The sequence below is a fragment of the Coenobita brevimanus genome, chromosome 23 (genome assembly GCF_032717465.1).
Source record: "Coenobita brevimanus isolate Jiangsu-jjx chromosome 23, ASM3271746v2, whole genome shotgun sequence".
Lineage (NCBI taxonomy): Eukaryota > Metazoa > Arthropoda > Malacostraca > Decapoda > Coenobitidae > Coenobita > Coenobita brevimanus.
In genome coordinates this window covers 8,060,510-8,083,096 of record NC_136976.1, presented here as the reverse complement: position 1 = coordinate 8,083,096, position 22,587 = coordinate 8,060,510, and positions in this window count along the sequence as shown.

Here is a 22,587-nt window from a genome sequence, read left to right as displayed (position 1 = left end):
TCCTCCCGCTGTCGTTCTCAACATATCCCAGTCATCGATGAGGAAGACATTCTGCTCGCCTATTTATGAGATCTACATTCGCCAAGGGAAGATAGAATCTCAGTATCTGCCACCACGATTGAAACACGCGAAGAAAAATAAAAAATAATAGTTCTGACCTGTCTATCGTGTTGCAAATATTAACCTGACGCCATAATATTAAGGGGTTACACGTTTCGATACTCAGACTTGATAATACAACCGTTCAGCTTTCATCCACACCTGTCCGTCATACCTCTTGGTAATCCACATATTCTCTCTCATCTCAACCTCTTCTGTGCACCATCCATCACCCTAACACATCCATCTTCCCTGTCGTTTCATCACCTCCATCCTTCCGCATCCGCATAAGGTATTTTGCCCCCTTGCCTTGTTTCTTACTACTTCACCTACTCTTCACTTCCCACGCACGTTTAACACTCCACAAATTTTGGTTCTCCTCATCTTCCCTCTTCTTTTCTCAGCAAAGATCATGTTCTCTATGTTTCATCCACATATGCTACCCATACCTTGTATCTATTTCTGTATCTACTCATCTCAAGCTTTCTATATAAACCTTCCAGTCATGTAGCTCACATATATTCAGTTTCCTTGTCAATTTATTTTCCTCCAAACTTCCCTCCATTTGCTTCTCCTTCGTTGCTTGCCTCATTTTCCTTCGCGCAACTCTTCATAACCATAGCCATTTCTCACTCCCCACAGATTTTCATCACTCTTACCCTCCTGCTGCTTCTCTCAGCTAAGCCCACACTCTCTGGTTCGCATTAATAAGCCTGAGATGGAAATTGGGAAAGCAGAGTCTGAATATCTGACAGTTTTTATTTTTAATGGTCGAAATACAAGAAATAAAATGTTTTATATCGTTGCGAGGTGATTACTACAAAATACTCTATGTATTTCTTAGCGTTATTGAAACTGACATAAGTTAGAGGCTTAATTGCAACGTCACTAACACAGTTTTAATGAAACGACCGTCTGTTTTTTTTATCGACACTTGTTCTCCATACCGTAGTTCATCCCACGAACCCTCTAATTCTCCCATACCAGATTCCTCCAAAGCTACAACTTCCATTTTTTACTCATTTTTCCATTCCCTTACGTCTTTTCCTTTTGATATATCCACAAGTCTCTCCCCTTCACTATTCCACCCACTTGCCCTGTCTCTTCTCACATTCTCTCTGTCTTCTACATTATCCATTCTCACTAATCACACATACTCACGTAGCTCAGTCGTTTACGTCCTTTTAGCAATCATTATACCTGAGACTCGCGAATCAAGAGTGGGTATTATGTTTGAGCAGTGTGTGTGTTGGGGGGGAGGGAGGTGTGTGTGTGTGTGTGTGTGTGTGAATAACAAACAATTTTTACCCGATGTTAACCAGGCTTGGTGGACTGGTTTAAGGACAGCCCACGAGGAAACCTATTGTTTTGGAGAGCAGTTGGTCAGAGGTCAAGATCACAGTGGAAGGTCAAACGATGACACAGGAAAGACTTTTTATCTTGTTTTGATTAAACTTGGAGGAAGGGTTAAGGGAAAGGCAAGAATGAAATGACATAAATCTGAGGGCAGTCAGTCCCTTATTGTCTTGGTCTTCCAGCCATCGTAGTCACTGATTTCATAGCGGAAACAAGGACCATTACTGTGAGTGGTAAATTTGTCATCATGTCTGCATTGTTTCACTTGGCTTTATTATACACTTGACCTTCAGTGATAACGTTCCCCATAGTGCTGGTGCTTGTAATTAACAGTAAACTATAGAGGGAGAAAAATTTTTGCATTGTTGTATGTATTCCCACTTAGTCTTTAGGACCACGTTCTCTGTGGTGTTGGGGCATGTACTGGATGGCAAATGAAGTCACGTGTAGAGAAATAGAAAAAAAAAAAATCGTGTATTCTAAGAGAGAATTTGATAACACTACGTCTCATCTTTATTTTTAAGGGTATACTATAACATTACTCACGGTGGCCAAGTCAGGAGTGCCGCCCCCATAATAAAGGCTGTCGACCCCATCCCCCTTCTTGATTTATGGCCACCGTCTCTACGTGGCCAGCAGGGCAAGGACGACGGATTATTTGGCCAGCCAGGAGGGAAGTGTGGGAGGGGTGGGGTGGATGGTGTATGGTGGGGAAGAGGAAGACATGGGAGAAAATGTGAAACTGGACCATATGGAGAAATGGGGTTTGATAATTACGTACAGCATTACATTATTACATTGTATGACAAAATAATATATCAGAACATTATACAGTACAGGATTACATTATTATGCCATAATACTCAGTTATACTTCAGAACATTATACCGTACAGCATTACATTGTTACATTATATGACAGTAATACATCAGAACATTATACAGTACTGCATTACATTGTTACATTGTATGACACAGTAATACATCAGAACAGTGTACCATATAGCATTACATTATTACATTAGGTGGCAATGATATATCAACATTATACTGTGCAGCATTACATTTTTATATAACAGTACTACATCAGAACATTATACCGTACAACATTACATTATTACATTATGACACAATAATCTATCACAACATTATGTCATATAGCATTACATTATTACATTATAAGACACAATAATAAATCAGAACATTACTACAAGCAAATGCATCAGAATTATTGAACAGTACATAGTGCATTATGTGTGTAGTGTACGGTATTGCACTTTTCAGTTAGTTGGCACAGAACTACATCAGAACTTTATCGCAATGAAGTACATTAGCACATTATCGTACAGTACTACATCACAACGGTATATGGTACAGTATTACATCAGATCATTACTAAAGCCAAGTACATGAGAACAGTTTTGCAAGTAAGTACATCGGAACAATAAATATTACATCATTACATCAGTCCATTATATTTCACAGTACTACATTAGAACATTTTTCAATCACATCAGAGCATTACATTGTACAGAGTTTCATGAGCATTATGTAGAGAGTACTGCATCAGAACCTTAGTACAATCAAATGCCTCTGAACATTTAAATGAAAACATCAGTATACATTTCGGCACAAAACGATATTAAAGTGGCACACACACACACACACACACACACACACACACACACACACACACACACACAGTGAAGATGGAAAATCACTAAAATTCGAGTAAATCGCACAGTATTACGTCAGAGCTTTATAATGTAATGCATCAGCACCTTACGTTAAACAGCATTACATCAGTACGATTAATTATACAGCGTAATATTGCGTTAGCACAGAAATACATCTGCATATTTGATCCCACTGTATTACATCAGTTTTTCATATCAGGAGAGTACCTCATTACATTTTACAATCAGATATATCAGAACATCATATTGTACAGGCCACAAACAAGACGATTTGTCTGTGGCCACCCCTTACGGGATCAAGGCGTCTGGCAATAAATAGATGTGAAGTGAGATGTGGTGATAAGTAATAATGATTATTGTATACGAGTATAAATGACAGAGGTGAGGTGAGGTGAGCAGCGTCCGAGGTGTGTTTATTAGGGGCCGTACTGGCGACCCAACACTCACCCCTGTATATCACCTTACCACACCACCACGGTAACAACGCTAATATCACCAGTGTGCAGAGAAAGGGGGTAGTGTAGTTCAGTGTCATCGTGCACTACACTCCTGTCGACGTGCTTTTCGTTGTCTCTTCATGATACTTGCCTCTTTACCTTTTCTTGGTTGTGACAAGTCCAGTGCTTTATTCCGGCCAACATCTGACGATAATGCGCGTATGGTGAGTCACAGGAGCCCAGGAGTGTTCATACTACGACAGTTAACTCTCTCATGGAGGGGACAACTTTATTATCATATTCCACCCAACGCCAGACGATATTATTCAGGTGGGAGTCAGTCACATGAACCTGGGTGGTAACTAATTCTTTGTTTATTAATTCTTTATGTATGAATTCTTGATACCTCCTGTAGATTTTATTGATTTTTTTTTTTAGCATAGGATACTTAAAACTGGAAGGGGTAAATAATATGTGTTAACAGAAAGCTTCCTTAAAATGAAAAAAATCGGCTGGAGGTTGCGAGAATACCCTGAAGAAACTAAAAAATATATCATCGGATCGAAAAGATAAATATATTGTTTAGTGTGACGTACTGTGTTTCTTAACCGTATTAGCCAGAGGACGTAATGCGCGCTTGCGTGCATGTGTGTGTGTGTGTGCGTGTGTGTGTGTGTGTGTGTGTGTGTGTGTGTGTGTGTCCCCGAACAGAAGAGGTTCGAATTTATAACCTTGATTAACACCTTCACTGTAGACATCATTCCTAAGTTTAATAAAATCTATCAGAAGGCAACAGGAATAACAAAACTTACGTCACGGTACCGAAGGGTTAACTTAATTGCCGCTATTGTCTGACGTCAAATATCTTCAACTAAACTCCTAGCGTCTGACATTATTTATAATTTTATTGACGTGCCTCTTAAAGCTTGGGCTCCTATGACTCATTCTCAGCTGAACAAAATAGCCAGGCGTTAGTTAGAATAGAGAGCGAGAGTAATTCTGCTCAAGAGAAAATTAAAGGCGATAATATGAATATCCAAACTCCTATTGCTCACTTAGCTGAGTAAAATCGTTTGGCGTTAGTGGGAATAAAATACTAGACTTGTGCCGACCATGAGACAATTTGCCTTTCCTGAGGGTCAAGCAGTTGTGATGGGACAAGGAAAAAGCTTAAGTGAACACATGCTTAAATCATTCCCTTACTTGCACTGAATTGGAGATCAGAGAGTCCATTTGTCCAGTGTGTGTGACAAATTAGTTCGTAAAAAAAAAAAAAAAAAAAAAAAAAAAAAAAAATGCTATAGTGGATCTCTCTCTCTCTCTCTTACACTCTTCTCTTTACAATCCGCATCACACACACACACACACACACACACACACACACACACACACCTCATCACTTCTTTGTGATACCTTAACCACTCACTCGAGACCTACTACCAGCTGTGCCTGCCCTTTATTCCCTTCCCCAAGTCACTCCCATTTCTTTTGCCCCTCCCAGTGCCACGTCTTTACCTGAGACATGATTAGGCCCGTGAGATGGAGTGAGGATCCCGGAGACTTAAATGTAATGTTGGAGAGTGAGGGTCCCATTTCATTGTGCAAACTGTTCATAATTCTCCCATTTTTTTTTACCTTTGTGTCCTCGTTTTTGGCACTTACCTTACTTCATTCAGATGATGATGATGATGATGATGATGATGATGATCTGTGGAGAAAGCGTGATATGAAGTACCGTTTGTAACCTCTTAGGGGAGATGTTTAAGTGATGATAGAATACATATGTATGATTTTACCTGATACTTTGTTGATAGTTTTTCCTTTGAATTTTCTTTTCCTGGTTCTGAATCCTAACCATTCCAATAAAGGCGTTCCTAAAGGCGAAATAAATAATGAAGTAAGCTTTATCGTGACTCGTGGCTTCATACATATCAGGGTTAAGTGATCATGAATTTGTAAGGCAATTTGATTTTGAAATGTTTGCACTATAAACAGTTAATCTTGTGCACACTGTGAGCTCAAGGAAGTTTGTGAGTATGGTACCAGGATAGTCCCAGGTTGATGTTAACGTGTATGTAATGTGCATGTATGTATATAGCACTTGTCTGGGAGTTTTACACCTAGAAATATGTATGTATGTATGTATGAACCATGTATGTATGTATGAAAGATGTATGTATGTATGGACGTATGTATGAAATATGTATGTTTGCATGGTGCCTCTAAATCTCAACAGTGGGAATTATGAAAGCGATTGGAGGTAAGACTTGTATCACTGGGTACTCCATGGCCAATTCTTCTGCTTCTGAGTGTTCTAGTCTTTTCATCTATGGTTGCTGTCATCTCCACGTACATAAATGGGAAAGATAGTTATGATGAAAGTGATGATGGTAATGGAATAACTATTTTGAAATTACCAGTGTCTTTTCTTTAATCAGATTTGTGAACTCACCAACCATAGGTGTATGCAGGAATAAGGTTTAATGCAAACAGGGTAGGTGCCGTACCGGTAATTCGTTGGAAATCACAAATATCCAATGATTAGGTGGATATTTCGTTTCTTTTGCAGCTTTTTTGTTAACCTTGTCTTGTTCTTGCAGGCTAGTCACACACACCAACACGAGCTCCCTAGCAGTTACCGGATGTCCCCTTTTCGTATGTTTTTTATGTTCAGAGGAAGAGTTAGAGAGCAGTACGAGTACGGGTGTGCATCATCCAAGAACACTTTTTCATGAAAAGCACCATATGTTAGTTTTAATTTCTTGTATCGCGGCATTAAAGATGTACAGAACAGATGGTAATTTTAGGAGGTCAGAGTGAACAGAGCATAGTAACTTTTTTTCATGTATAAAACAGAGCATAGTATCTTTTTATATATATATATATATATATATATATATATATATATATAAAGTATAGATAGATATAAACAGAACATAGTAACTTTAATATATATATATATATATATATATATATATATATATATATATATATATATATATATTTTGCAGTCACTGTGGTGTGTTGTCAGGGAGTCGTCCTCTGCCTTTGTCCCAGCAATCCTCCTCCTCCTCCTCCTTCTTCTCCTCCACCTCAGCTTGAAAACTTACCCTCTCACCTTCACTTCTCCACCCTGTCGTCAGGAAAATATTTTGAAAAACTTTTTTTACCTAGTCATGTCCTGTACACACCTCAGTTTAGTGTTAGTTTTTTTCTCTCGTGTTACTAATAATTTTTCATGGTAAGGAACGATGTAGAAGATTTAAATTATTTTGCGTCTGCTAGGTGTCGTGGAAAATGCAACAATGGAAGTTGCCCCCTAATAGAGAGAGAGAGAGAGAGAGAGAGAGAGAGACGCCAGAAGAGAAGGGATGTAGTAAGGAGGAGGATCAGCAGCAGCAGAAAGGAGGATGTATAAAACGGGAGAGAAAGTAAAGTGGGATTGACGAGAGATGATGACAGTAAAGAAAGTTGGAAATGGCCACTCAAGCTTCCATAACTTACTCTATACGCGTTTACTATGATGGAATACTAGAGTTGTCCCGAGTATAAAAAGGTTGATAGTGCCTGTAATAACACTTAGGAACCTATGATACACAAGTAGATAAAATGAGTCTGCATTAATGTGCAGTACCTTAGGGAGAGCCATCTGGTTGTGAAGAGGTTGACGGACACTTTCAGAGCAAATGTACGTTCCAAAGCATAACATGTTCGCCTGGAGGTAACAAGAATAAACTAAATAATCTGTCTGTCTGTCTATTACCAGACGCTATTATCCCGTAAGAGGTGGCCGTTTGGCCTTGAGTTAGTTGTTTTACTTTGAGGGGCACTAACCTTCCGCCAACCCACTTGTTGACACGTTGGAATCGCGTGTGGGTTGGTTATTTAGTTACTACCCATCGTTGCAAATGGTGTCCTGGTGTACGTTATCAAATTTCAGGGGTTGAATAATGTAACTATGATAAACTTAACGAAACTGCTTAGGAGTGGTGTTGGTCTCAGCGCTGACTCCTGCGTCTAATGATCCCAGGTTCCGTATTTATCAAGGATGTTACCCCTCCCGTGATCCTAACATCTCCGTTATCCCAGATGGTTTTATTCAGCTAAGAGTGAGTATAGGAGCCTGACGCGTTAATAATCTTCCCGTCAATCGCCTCATGGTCGGAATAACGCCAATATTTCAGACGGTTTCATTCAACTAAGAGTGAGCGTAAGAGCTTAAGAGTGTTGATAGTGTCACCATTAACCCTCTTATCATCAGAACAACTTTAGCATTGAAGATTTTTTTTTTTTTTAGCTGAGTTTGTACAGGAGTCTGACAGTATGAGAGAGGGGGGTGTGAGTTAGGGGGAGGGCAGCGGAATGGCAGGGGACAGGGCGACATGGAGGCCATTTTTTTGTGGTCACTCCTTACGGAATTCAGGCGTCTGGGTATAGATAGATAGCTGGACAGATTAATATTCCTGCATGCTCGGGACAACTCTGGTATTCTAATCCAGCTTCTTTGTAAAGTATCCCAACAAGAACATCCAGCTCTACCCCAGATAATTTTTTTTTTTCCCCGCGAGTGAGCCATACAGTAGGTTCTTAAGGATGTTAACCAATTTCCCGGGTAAACAATTCTCTATACCATGTTGCTATATGTATACGAGAGAGGGGGTATAAGTTGGGGGGAGGGCAGCGAAATGGCAGGGGACAGAGTGACGTGTAAGCGATTTGTTTGTGGCCACATTTTACGAGATTGAGGCGTTTGGGTATTGATAGATAATAAATGTTACTTTTACCAGAAACAGACGTTCAACTTATATTTTTCACTTCAATATTCACTCTAGTTTGGCTGTGGAGTGAATGATGGCCGTATGTTTGAACATAAAAATATAAACAGCCATTTTTATTATAGAACTTAATATCAAGAAACTTTGTGAATCTAGAATCCGGAGTCGTATGTCCAAATTCTCCTAAGCCTCGGTTGTGTATGAAATCGTTTTTCTATACAGGATTGCCTTCACTTAAACACCTACCAGACACTTCATAGTCAAAATATTTGAGTGTATATTACAGTGACAAAATCTATAAACAAGATGTGTGATAAAGAGTTCAGTGTTACAGAGCCTTTGTTAATCTTGGAAATTGATTATGATTCTTTATAAATACAGTACAATCCCAGGTTCCCCATCCCATGACCCAGCTATCAGAACCCCGTCATTACAATAGTCTAGTGGTTAGATTGCGCTGTTCGGAATGACAGCCTTCCATAGATGCTATGTCCAATAGGTGACTGGACGCTTTTCGATCATGTATTGCCACCATGGGAAGTAGGGTTGTCTTCTGCCCTTAAATGTCTGAGTAAGGTAGCCTAGCCTCGGGCCCCTACACCTTGATGAGGACCAAATGGAACTAATTGTTGTAGTTTTTCACTCAGTTGTATTTGTACGTTTACTTTCAGTCTGGGAAAAATGTCTCGTACTTAGGGGGTCACTGACTTATATCTACCCCCTCCAGTTAAAAAAAAATCGCTCCTGACCAACATAAAATCGTCACAGGGTAGTAACAATAAAACAAAAGACGTGATGTTGCTGGACGAATAAGACGCCCTTGCTCATTTAATCCAGTGGCTCATTTTGTGCTTATTTCTGCTATATTCCTTTTTTTGTTTTATAATGGGAAATATTTATTGCAAGAGTTAATCGTTACTCCCAGTCCTTCATATATGCAACAGATCAACTCAGGAACTGCCTCCTTCTGTCTGTGTTTTCTATCGCTTATGATCTCCAGTTTTTTAGCTGCTGTATCCAGGCATCTCGAAATGAACGGATCTTCAGTTTGGCTCTTTTATTTTGTTCTTATTTATTTTTTCCTTGGGAGAGACAATGTTGCGGGCTTCTGGCCTTTGGTTACTTCTTTGGAAAAAAAAAAAAAATCAGGAATATTTTTGCTCGTTCGAATTTTCTTTTTCTTAATATTCACTCTAGTTTGCTTGTAAAGGGTTTAGTTGCTTTTTGAATGAAGATAAAGCCACATACTTAACATGCAGCTTCATAAAGATCTATGGCTCAAGGCATTCTATGAAATCGGCCCTTTAGCCCGAGTACTTTATTATTATTATTCCAATTTCCAGACGATTTGATTAAGCTCAGGAGATTTGCTAAACTGGATTTGCAAGACACAACCTTTATTAACCCCCTTACTGCTAGGGTGTTCTAAGATAAATAGAACAAGAAAATACGTCACGGTATTGAAGGAGTTAATACCAGCATGCCAAGTAAGGCCATCCCTTATGAACATAATCTGATCATCCACATATCAGGGTTGGATTTTTTTTTTTTTTTTTTTTTTTTTAAGTCCAACCCACCTAGGTTTTTTTCGTTTTTTTTTTTTTCACAAAATACCCCCCAAAACGGGCAAAAGTGGTTTTTTTCAAAGTTTACCTTAAATTTAAATAAAATAATGTTTCCCCTGTACATAATAATGAATAGCCCAATAAAATCTATTTTTTCACACAGTTATTTGAATAAGGGAAATGAACACAATCATGTTTTGACCTGTTTGGCTGTTATCCTTGGGCTGCCTGCTACACAGCAAAACAGGCTTCAACATGAGAGGCTTGAGAGCACTGCACAACTCATGAGCTGGCAAAGATCAGTCCACACTGCACAATAGTAGGAGAAGGAGTCATTTGCCTGGCTATTCTCCTTTCTTTGGTAATTATATGCTTGCATTCTCAATCTTTTAAATAATTATTATTGAAAATTCTGTTGTGTAAGTGATTTCACACATTATCTTTACAGAAATAATAATAGCTTTTGGTAACCAAATATCTTAGCCCATAAAATACATCTGTTTTAAGCAGAAAGCAATGTTTATAATATATTTCTATAGAATTATTGATATTTGGTAATGATATGAGACAAGATATAGTATAAGTTAACTCCTGCAATGATTACTGCTGTATAACAAATTTACCCCACTCCTTAATAAAACTAAAAACCATATCTATCAAAAACAATTTTACTCAGTTTTAAAACTTTCAAAATTAAAGACAGGTAGTGCTGGCTGTAAAGTTTTTATTCACCTGATGAAAACCAAGGAAATTTACCTTGAATTCAAGCTACATACTATTAGGATTTTTTAACCCAATCTCAAGAACAGGTGTCATGTTTACACTCATTTTGTAGAAAAGTGTGACCAAGACCAAGGTATTAGTAAGAATGAAGAAACTGAGCGCAAAATTTCTTGTTTATTTCAGAGATCAGAAATATGCCTCGCACAACTGGCTGTGGTCGGGGGAAAAAAAAAAAAAAAAAAAAAAAAACAGTAAAGTGTGTAAAATAGTGTTTTTTTTTTTTCAAGTGGGGTTTACTGAAAAAACCCGGGTGGGTAAAACTGGGTTACCCACTTTGGTGCCAACCCTGCCACATGTCCCTCAGATTTTAGTTCCCCCCGATAACACATAAAGTTAGTTATTCGTATGTTTACTGTGCATGTATTCATGTGTGTATGTAGAGTGTGTCCATTTAGGTATGTTTGGATATACAGTGTGTGTGTGTGTGTGAGTCTGGGCATGTGAGAGACATATGTATCTTCAGCAGTAAAATCATGTCAACAATGAAAGTCAACTGATTTATAATAAATTTTTATTTATCCAGGTATCATATACAATAAGGCGAAAGGCGTAGTATCAAACCTTCAGTTATATTTTTTGACATCAAGAGAGAGTGACTCATCTTCAAATATGGTCACCACCGAGTAGGTTTCTGGCGCTACATGAAGCTATGTGACTTGTAACTAGTTTGAAGTTGGTGGTAATCTGTTTATCTGACACTACCATACATGGAGATAAACTACAAAATTTTCTATGCTGCAAGTCCACTGTATCACGAAAACAGTACAATACTTTGTCCTAAATAAAATATAAACAAGTGTAATAATAATGGGGTTATGGTTATTTATGCCCCTTTGTTTTTAATTTCAATAAAGCATGCTATTCACTCAGTGTGGAGCGTCTTCTGCTGCAGCCAGTATAATTCAAGCCATGTGACAATATTCGGACTGCCTAAAATTCCAGTAGACTTTTTTTTCTTTTTTTTTTTTTAATCAGGTAGTCGGGTGTACTTGTTAAATGATACTAATTTCTAACCCTGGTTGTAGGTCACCTCAGGGTAGCAAAACATCAAAGGTTATGAAATTTTGATTCACAAAGAGAAAATTGAACAGCACTTCTTGTGACAGGCCATTTTCATAACTGATAAATATTGTATAATTAACAAGGTTACATGGATGTAAAAGTCTAATATAGGCATCTGCATCCACAAAATACTAAAGTTCATTATCCAGACCTGCATCTACAAGATGTAAAAATCTGTCATTCACATCCACATCCACAAGATGTGAAAATCTGACATTCACATCCACATCCACAAGAGGTAAAAATCTGACACTGTCATCCACATCCACAAGATGTGAAAATCTGACATTGACATCCACACCTGTACATGTTTTAAAATGACCCCTCACAAGGACATAGTTGCAGGAGGGATAGAATGAGGCTTTTTTTTATATATATTTTTTTTTATTATAGACTACACCTTAACTTCTCAATGAGTAGCAACATGCCTGGCAGTGCCAAGCTGACCAGACACCATTACCATACGCTGGTACATCGCATAGACTTTTCACTTTTGCATGAGTCGGTAGGTCCCTTGATTACTTAGTGAATAGCAACATGCCTGACAGTATTCTGTTGGTGTGTGAACTGTTTGACAGAAGCTGTTTTGAATTATTTTAATGCATTTAATAATTGTTACCAAGAGCATAGCTAGTGTTTTAAATGGGGCTGGGATGTCCACGCCTGGTGTGAGGTAGCTCGTGTACAGCTCTACAGGGTGGCCTATGGACAACTCTGCAGGGGTTTCATGAGTAAGGATCCAGAAATATGAGTGGGGCGCTGGGATGGACAGAGTTCAGGGTGTGGCTAGTGTCAACCAGGCCACCCCTCTGATTATGCCTCCAACTGTCACGCGGTTACGGAATCAGTTCACTAAGCCTGTACTGTCCGTTAATAGAATACTGACGGTGAATAGTGGATCACTTTACAAAAGGCTGTATGAATCATTTGCAGTCATTGCTATGTGTACGTGTGATACCGTACTGCTTGTTCATTTGGTATTATTCGTCAGGGCCAAATTACATCTATATCCAGGTTGAAATTTGTAACCTAACCCAGTGAAATTAACGTAACCACCATAAAATGAAAATTTGAGGAGTATTATAATGAACACCAAGAATATCGGCACTATATGTAAACAGTATCAGTGTTTCATGTAGGTGGAACTTGGCAAATTAAAAAATCAGCAAAAAATAATTCACAACAAAAGTATGCGTCTTAAGCACCAAGGCTTACGATCAATATGCCGACGACCATTTGTAGTGCGATACAGGCAGTTGGTGCTTACCATCTTGAAAAGGTTATTACCATTAGGTGAGGGGTTGGTATCCGGGTTGAGCGAGTTATTACCATGGTTAGGTGTTGGACTGTTACTATATTAGGGAGCAGGTTATAATTGGGAGGAGGGTTATAACCATGGTTGGGAGGAGGGTTATTAGCATGGTTAGGAGGAGGGTATTAGCATGGTTAGGAGGAGGGTTATTAGCATGGTTAGGAGAGTTATTACCGCAGTTGAATGGAATGGTATTACTTTTTTTTTTTTTTTTTTTTTTTTTTTTTTTTTACTGTTGGATGAAGTGTTCTGCCCTTGAGATGGAGGGTTTGGACTGTTGGATGGGGTGTTACTGTCTTACAGTAGCAGGTTATTATGGGAGTTGCCACTGGGGTATGACTGGCCCTTCTTGACTCCATGGGCCTTTTCCAAGTACTTGGTAAGATGGTCGCGTCGTGTGTACGCAGAGGTACAGAAATGACACTCATAACGGCGGCCTGAACCATGCGACTCTCTGTGGCGTTTTACGTGCCCAGATGAAGCAAATGTTGCATGGCACTCGAGGCAAGTTGCCGGGCCTTTGGGCGCCTTGTGTCTCTTGCGTATTGGCACAATGGGGGCTGCAGCGGCTGCTGCTACTCCAGTGACATCCGTATCAATGAATGGTTGAGGACGAAGACCATTATTATATGTATTCATCGTTGGAATTCCTCCTTTGTAGGAACAACTCTTGTTTTGGTCCTGAGGGTGTCCACAAATATGTCCAGGGCAGGGAGGCAGGTGAAGATTTCTTGTCGAAGGAAGTCCCCGATTCTGAACAACAGGAAGATGATTAAGGCCATGCCGTAAGAATCCTGTCAGGCTGCTCAACGCGTGATGACCATATGCTCCTGTTATCGTATGTGGATAAGCATGTGTTACTGGAGGGCGTTGGTAATACTGAGGTGATGCTGGCAAAGCTTGGGATCGGCTGGATGTTCCCGCTGAAGACATACGTAGCTCTGATCCTGTGGTGCTTATGAAATTTGTCAATGAGTTACTATGTCCTGTGTGAGTGTGGACAGCGGAAAGGAAATCATTTTGGTATTGGGAATGTTCCCTCCAAAATCCGTAGATGGAGGGTGTCTGTTTGTCAGGGGACTGTAGACGGGAGGTAATGAACATCCCCGAGTCAGAAGGCGACATCTGTGGCTGACTCCTTCGTGAAAGTTTTGATACGTCGTGAATGTGGTTCCTGGAGCTGTGTTGATCCTGAGGGAACGACAGTTGAGCGTATGTGATACACTGAACTTCCTCATAATCACAAGAAGGATATTCTTGGACGTCTTTGGACGTAAAATCAGGGCTGATGATTCTGTGGCAATGTAATTGGTTCCCGTTAGAGATGGCGAGAACTGATGTGCCAGTACCGTCATGTGATGGTCCCAGATGCACACTGTTGTGTGTGTGCAGGTTATTATCACCTCAAAAGAGCTGATGGAACGTTGTGCTGCCTAGGAGTGAAGTCGAGTGAAGACTTGCGTCTCTGTCATGGCCTGGGAAGTGAATTGTTTCAAGGAAATAAGACATGTCTCTGTGGTCGTCGACCGAAGCTGAATGAAGCTCGTTGGTTTTGTTCTTCGCATTAAGGACAGCTGCTGCATCTGGTCCACTGTGGGTTTCGGCCACTGCAACAGATGAGGCAGGCAGCTGATGAGCATAAAAAAATAAAATCAAGGTGGCGATAGGATGGCAACATAGACAAAGGGACATTATAGTAAGAAGGCAGTATAATCATCGACATGATAGGCTTAGACGTAGAGTTGCGAGAGTGAGTGGAGGTTTACACCTCCGCTCACTCCTACACATACAAAAGTATGATGAATAAGAGAAAAGCCAGTGAGAGATTTGGTGAAGCTATGAGTTAAATGACTGCGAGATTAAGTAATAGCGCATCATGAGAGAGAGAGAGAATTCTAGTAATGAAAGACATGTAGCTCACTGGTATATGCCTTGAAAACCCTAGTTGAATATTTTACACGTATATATTAGTGTGCTAATATTCTGGATCTGGCGATGGTTTGTGGCAGCGCTGACTTTTACACTTTACTGAAGATATGTGTACAAACGAAAGCCAACAGCAAACGCATTGGTCTTTTCTAGGCTGTTTGTAGTAAAAAAAAGAAAAAAGAAAAGAAAAGAAAAAGTGTAACTAACGCAACTGATTTTAGATGTTAATAGTATACCAGTATCGCAGTTTGCGAGAATTTGGAACTCTGTTAAAAAAAAATAGTATCATGTGACTGCAAAAACTTCCCTCCCCCCCAAAATATATATATATATATATATATATATTTCCATGCCAACATAGTCGCAAAAATTGACCCGACTACTGTGAAGAATTTTCTAGTTGCTATATTAGCATGACCTTAGAAAATTTTGTATTACTCTGATTTCTATAAGATACCCAGATCCGGACAAAATACTCGAAGTGTGGGTGTACTGTACCAGAAAAGTATACAAGGTGTGGAAAATCTCTGTCGAAAGTTATGATTTAATGTACAGTACTAATCTCAGGTTTCAAGATGTCTGTACTATTACACGGTTGAGTTTTCAATAGATGTAACTACGTTGTGTGCCGGTTACATTCCACGCTGCATAAAACTTATGTCAGGTAATGATGGCAGATCATAATTGGAGATCTAACTCTAGCCCGGTCAGAGGAGACCTAAACCGCATACATAAAGTTTCCTGCGCTTAAGGTGACTACAAGGTTGCTTCAACTTAAGTCCGTCAGAACTTCAGAACCACACCAGAGTGAATAATAAAATTAATAAGTATGACTGAGCAAAGTGATTCGTGATAATATTCACTTATGGAGGCATCTTCATAGTAAAAAGTTGGTTAGGATTCTTTGTGAATACGATTCCCGATGACACAAGTCTGATCTGCGATAGGCTTGAATGTTACGAGTATAGCAATGTTAGTATGGAGATTTACTTATACCTTGAAATTAGGTCAGGTGGGTGAGGTGAGGTGAGAGGTCAAAGGGGAATTAATCTGGGGCGGGACAGTCTCGTGAAAATTTCTCTGTATGTGTAACACACACACACACACACACACACACACACACACACACACACACACACACACACACACACACACACACACACACACACACACACACACACACACACTCTCTCTCTCTCTCTCTCTCTCTCTCTCTCCACCTCACCCCTATAATCCTAACATCTAACCTTCCATCTTCCCTCTAAGCACCTCCTTTCCCTCTTTCTCCTGCTCCATTGTTTTCCATTCTCGTCAGTTGCCATCTCTTTTGTACCTCGCTGAGCTGACTCTTTCATCCTATCCTATCTCTTCACTTTCTCTTCTCTTTCCTTTCTAGCACATCATTTTTCCGTGGCTAGTGCTGTGTCACCTCTTCGTCTGTCCATCACCTTGTACTACATCGTCTTACATTCTTCTGCTCCGCATCTTCTCACCTACGCTCTCCATCCTCCATAACCTCACCTCCTCATTTCTATACTCCAGTGAATACACCCTCTTCGTCCTGTGTACCTCTACCCGACCATCGAACTTTTTCTTCCTCCAGCTCTGTCACGTTATCTTCCTTCCCACCCCACCTTCTGTCTTCCTTTTTACTTCAACCTTACCTAGTCCTTCCTCCTTCACTTCCTTCGTCATCTCACCCACTCAGTATATTACCATTATGCCGGGAATGGAACCCGGGATTCTCAGTCGACAACCAGGCAACAGTCCACTACGCTACTACCAGGTAGAAGATACCTCACATTGTCACAGTCTTGTAACCGATGTCCCTCCGCTCCCACTATGGGCCTGACTTGCCGTAAGTGCTGGGGATAGATTAAAAGCATCTACTTGCCCGAGTGCCAGGGGGTTCTCTCAGCCTCTTCAGGTCCACAGTGGGGGCGGAGGGACATTGGTTACAAGCTTGTGACAGTGTGAGATAACTTTTACCTGGTCGTGGCGTAGTGGATCGCCGCCTGGCTCTCACCAGAAGTCCTGGTTCGATTCCCCGCATAATGGTAATATATTGGATGATTTTTCCTGTGTAAAGTACCGGTTTCTTTCTTCATCTCGCCCACACTTTCCTCCTTAGTTACATTCCCAAAACCATCCAGCACCTCTTTCTCTGTCACTTCCCCTACTCCATTCACCCATACCTCAGTTACACCATCTGTTCCTTCCGCCTGCATCTCATTACCTTTTCATTTTCTCACAACCAAACAGTAACTTTCTGCCCTCACACTATACTTCTGTGACATACCTTCACTTTGGTCTGCTGTTTGCCGTATAGTATCTGACCTTAATATGTTGCAGGGATCAGTTCTGGCGCCAACCCTATTTCTGGTTCATATTAATGATCTCTTATCTGTCACTCACAATCCCGTTCACTCATATGCAGATGACTCAACACTACATAGTTCATTCACACTCAGACATCCATTTACAGAGTCTAATATCTCTGCCTCTCAACTCAGTACAGCCACCTGTTGATCCAAGACAAGACGCCTTAATCAGTAAAGGATTAACGTTTTGCCTGTGTCCGTTTATCATTCAAAAGTCACTTCACTGGATTGGCGGAGTATATTAGAGTTTATGCATGCAATACTTACTTGTCTGTTGGCTTCTGAAAGTGAAATATCAAACCTTTACGTCTTAACACAGAGATTTATAACGGTGAAAATTTCAATGAAACAGGATATCTAGAAACAGGATTACCTTACATCAGCTAGACATATTATTTTACCTGTGTTTCTCAGTGCCTCACACGAGCCCGTCTCAAATTACACTCATCTCCGTACACATCTGCCTCATACAAACTCGCCCCCGTACACACCTGCATCATACACACGTATCCCCCGTACACACCTGCATCATACACACTTATCCCCCGTACACACCAGCATCATACACACTTATCCCCCGTACACACCTGCATCATACACACTTATCCCCCGTACACACCTGCATCATACACACTTATCCTCCGTACACACCTGCATCATACACACTTATCCCCCGTACACACCTGCCTCATACACACTTATCCCCCGTACACACCTGCCTCATACACACTTATCCCCCGTACACACCTGCCTCATACAAACTCCCCACCGTACACACCTGCCTCGTACAAACTCCCCCGTAAGCATCTGCCTCATACAAACTCTCCCCCGTACACACCTGCCTCATACAAACTCTCCCTTGTACACACCTGCCTCATACAAACTCTCCCCCATACACACCTACCTCTTACAAACTCACCTCCGTACACACCTGCCTCATACAAACTCACCTTCATACACACCTGCTTCATACAAACTCGCCCCCGTGCACACCTGCCTCATACAATCACACTCCCGTACACACCTGCCTCATAGTCTCATACAAATTCACCCCGTACACACCTGCCTCATACAAACACCCTCATACACACCTGCCTCAAACAAACACCCCCGTTCACACCTGCCTCATACAAACACCCCCATACACACCTGCCTCATCGTCTCTTACAAACTCAACCCCGTACACATCTTGAGCGGGGAGGGATGAGGCGACATCGTAAAACCCACAAAATCCTATGTGGATGGTCAAACAAATGAGCGGAGAGGTTTGTCGCTCCGGTAACCCTCCACGCTCGTAGCTACATGATGCAGCATGTTTCTAAATGTCGCGCATTGCCTAGCGACATCCCCAGGCATGCATGCACCGGTGAACAGCTGTGGTGCGCGAGGTAGCCACTTCCTATTTGGACAGACATGAGAACATAAAAACATAAGAAGAGAGGATAACTGCAGTAGGCCTGTTGGCCCATGCTAGGCAGCTCCTAGAAGAGTAACTGAACTGCTAGAATGAGATAAGGATATCAAAGAAGAAGGCTCTCTCCCGCCCTCCAAACCCTGCAGCCGAAGCCGGCAGGAAAAAGTCAGAAAGAACACCACGCAGTATAGAAAAACTGGCGTGGACATTTTACAGGAGAGTGTGAAAGGAGAATAGAGAATATCATTGTGTAACCTGAAAAGGAAACATTATGAATTAGTATTGGTTATAAGACTTTTTTTTTTTTTTCAGTACTCACCCCTTATTTGTCATATGCTTATCTAGCCTATGCTTGAAACTCTCAATGGAAGAGGCAGCAACTATTTTACTATAGTCGCGGTGCGCGACTCTGACGTTGTTATTATCGTGCTCTGGCAACCTACTATTCAGAAGTGCGTCTGACTTCTTGTATAATATGAGGCGCATGTGATTCGTGTATAATACGTTCGTGTATAATATGCTCGTGTATAACATGATACGAAACCGGACGCACATTTGAATGGTATTGCCAGGGTACGATAATGACAACCTCCGAGTCGTGCGCCGCAACTATAGGTAGCTTATTCCATTCGTCTACTACTCTATTACCAAACCAATTTCGACCTATTTTCTTACTGAAACGGAATTTTTCTAGTTTGAAACCATTACTTCTAGTTCTATCCTGTAAAGCTCACTTTAAGTACCTTGCGAATATCTCCCTTATTTATACTCTTCATCCATTTAAACACCTCAATTAAGTCTCCCCTTACTCTACGCCTCTCTAGCGAATGCAGACTTAGTCTTTTCAGTCTGTCTTCATATGACAGGTTCCGAACGTCATGTATAATTTTTGTCATTCTTCTCTGTACATTTTCTAACGAATTAATATCCATTCTATAGTAAGGACACCAAAATTGTACTGCATAGTCTAAATGTGGCCTTACTAATGCTAGATAAAGTTGCAGTATTACTTTTGATGATCTATTGCTCACGCTTCTCGAAATAAATCCTAGGACCCTGTTTGCTTTATTTCTCGTATTAATGCACTATTGGCTTGGTTTAAGGTCGTTACTAACCATAACTCCTAGATCCCTCTCGCATTCCGATTTGCTAATTTCTTTGTTATCTAAGATGTATTTAGTGTCTCCAATGGTCTTGCCTACGTTAAGTACTTTACATTTTTCAACGTTAAATTCCATTTGCCAAGTTTTAGACCATTTGGACAGTGTATCAAGGTCTTTTTGTAAGTTACGGCAATCGTCAGTCGAGTTAATGATACGCCTTATTTTTGTATCGTCGGCAAATTTGCTGATGCTGCTATTGACTCCTAAGTCTAGATCATTTATATATATAATAAATAATAAGGGACCGAGTACTGAACCCTGGGTAAGATATCGCCGTCTATACAGTGTGCTCGAACCTTTCTAACTAACCTTTCGTGTGGGACCCTATCAAAAGCTTTACTAAAGTCCAGATAAATAACATCGTAAGCTTTATCGCTTTTGTGTGTGTGTGTGTGTGTGTGTGTCCGACTTCTGGGCATAGGCTTCACAGCCTGCTCTCAAGGCCCAGTAGTCCTCCTACATACCATACACCTCTCCACATGTCACCACTTCGGGGCTAACACCCACCGTCCATATTGAATACATGCTAGGGCTGTCTCATACAGGACTGGTGTATTGGTATTAGCGGGGGTACTTTTATGACATGTCGGCGGGTTATCTGGTAGATCAGGAAAGTCTGCTTTTATGAAATTCAAATCCTTAAATTGTTCCCTGCCCCTGCCGGGATTCGAACCTGGGTCCATCAGGACTGCAGGCCGCCTCTCTACCGATTCAGCCACCGCCTCCCCCATAGACCTCCGAGTAGAATGACAGCAAGTTTGTGAGGCAGGATCGTCCTTGCCTGAATCCGTGCTGACTTTCATTTATAAGATTAAATCTTTCTAAGTGTTCTCTAATCTTATTTTTCCAAAATTGAATATAACATTTTTCCAACTATTGACGTTAGACTTATTGGACGATAATTCGACGCAGCTGATTTACGAAGTATCACCCTTTTTAAAGATGGGCACTACGTCTGCGGTCTTCTACGCCCCTGGAACTTCTCCTGAAATTAAAGTCATTAAATAATGTTAAAAGTGGCTGACATAATTCTTCTTTGGTTTCTTTTATAATTCTTGCATATATATCGTCCGGACCTGGCGATTTTTGAGGTTTTAACTTATTAATTTTTTTCAATACGTCCTCCTTACTAATGGTTATATTACTAAGAATATTTTCCGTATTCTCATCGTAAATATTTGCTGCTTGAGGGACCAGGTCTAGATTTTCCTTGGTGAACACTAATATGAAATAATTATTTAGGATCGAGCACATTTCTTTATCTTCACTGGTAATGTCACATGATTCTGTTCTGAGTGGTACTATCCTGTCTTTATTTTTCGTACGGTACATTTGGTAAAAAACCCTTAGGGTTTTCTTTCGATTCACTAGCAACCTTAATTTCATAACTTCTCTTTGCTTTTCGTATCTCCCTCTTTACCTCTCTATTTAAAATCGCATACCGGTTACACAAGTGTTCCTCTCCATGTTTTATTTTTCTATATATTCCTTTCCTTTGGCCTATGAGAGATTTTAATCTGTTGTTTAACCGTCTTGGTTCTGAATTATTCGTTCTAAACGGTTTTGAAGGGATATATCTATCTTGGCTCCGTGTATTATATTTACTAACTCCTTATACTTCTCACTGGTCGAACGTCTGCTTGGTACTGGAGCTGAGTTAATCCCCGTCATCTGGACTACACTCCCATCTGCCTCCTCACCCTCCACAGACACCTGGCGCACATTCCCACGTGTTTCCTGCCCCTCACCTATGACCTGGGATTCCCCACTGACTTGCCACTCCCTAAAATAACTATTCTCCCAACGGAATACCGCTCTAAAATAAGCTCTTAAGCCATCGATATCTCCTAGACGAAAATTAGGAACGGTGGAGGTATTTTCAGTGGAACAGACATCCCAAATAAATTTTAACTTAATTTCTTCATGATCGCTATTATCAAGTCGTCCACCAACCGCTATATAAATTTGAACTTAATTTCTTCATGATCGCTATTATCAAGTCGTCCACCAACCTCTATATAAATTTGAACTTAATTTATTCATGATCGCTATTATCAAGTCGTCCACCAACCTCTATATCACTAATGATATTTTCTTTATTAGCTAAAACCAAATCTAATATATTGTTACCTCTGGTGGGCTCCCTGATATACTGATAAAGGAAATTATCCTGTAATACCTCTAGAAATTCCTCTGACTCTGCATCCCCTGTGTGATTTCTCCAATCTATCCTTGTCAGATTAAGGTCCCCTACAATTATTACTAAGCTGGACTGTGACGCTTTCCTAATTTCCTCCCAAAGGTATTTACTATCTGCTCTACTTAATTTTGGAGATCTGTAAATTGCTCCTAAGACTAATTTCTCCCTATTGTTACTAATTTCAACCCAGACACTTTCGGTGTCTCTATTGACTTTAATGTCTGCTTTATTGTAACAGTTTAATGAATCCTTTACATTAATAGCTCCCCCCTTTCTCCCCAGATGGTTTGACACAAAAATATTATAGCCTTTTATATGATATTCAGCTAAAAATTCTCGAGTGTCAGTATTCATCCAAGTTTCACTAATTACGGCAATGTCTGTTTTGTCTGTACAAAGTTAAGCCCTCAGTTCA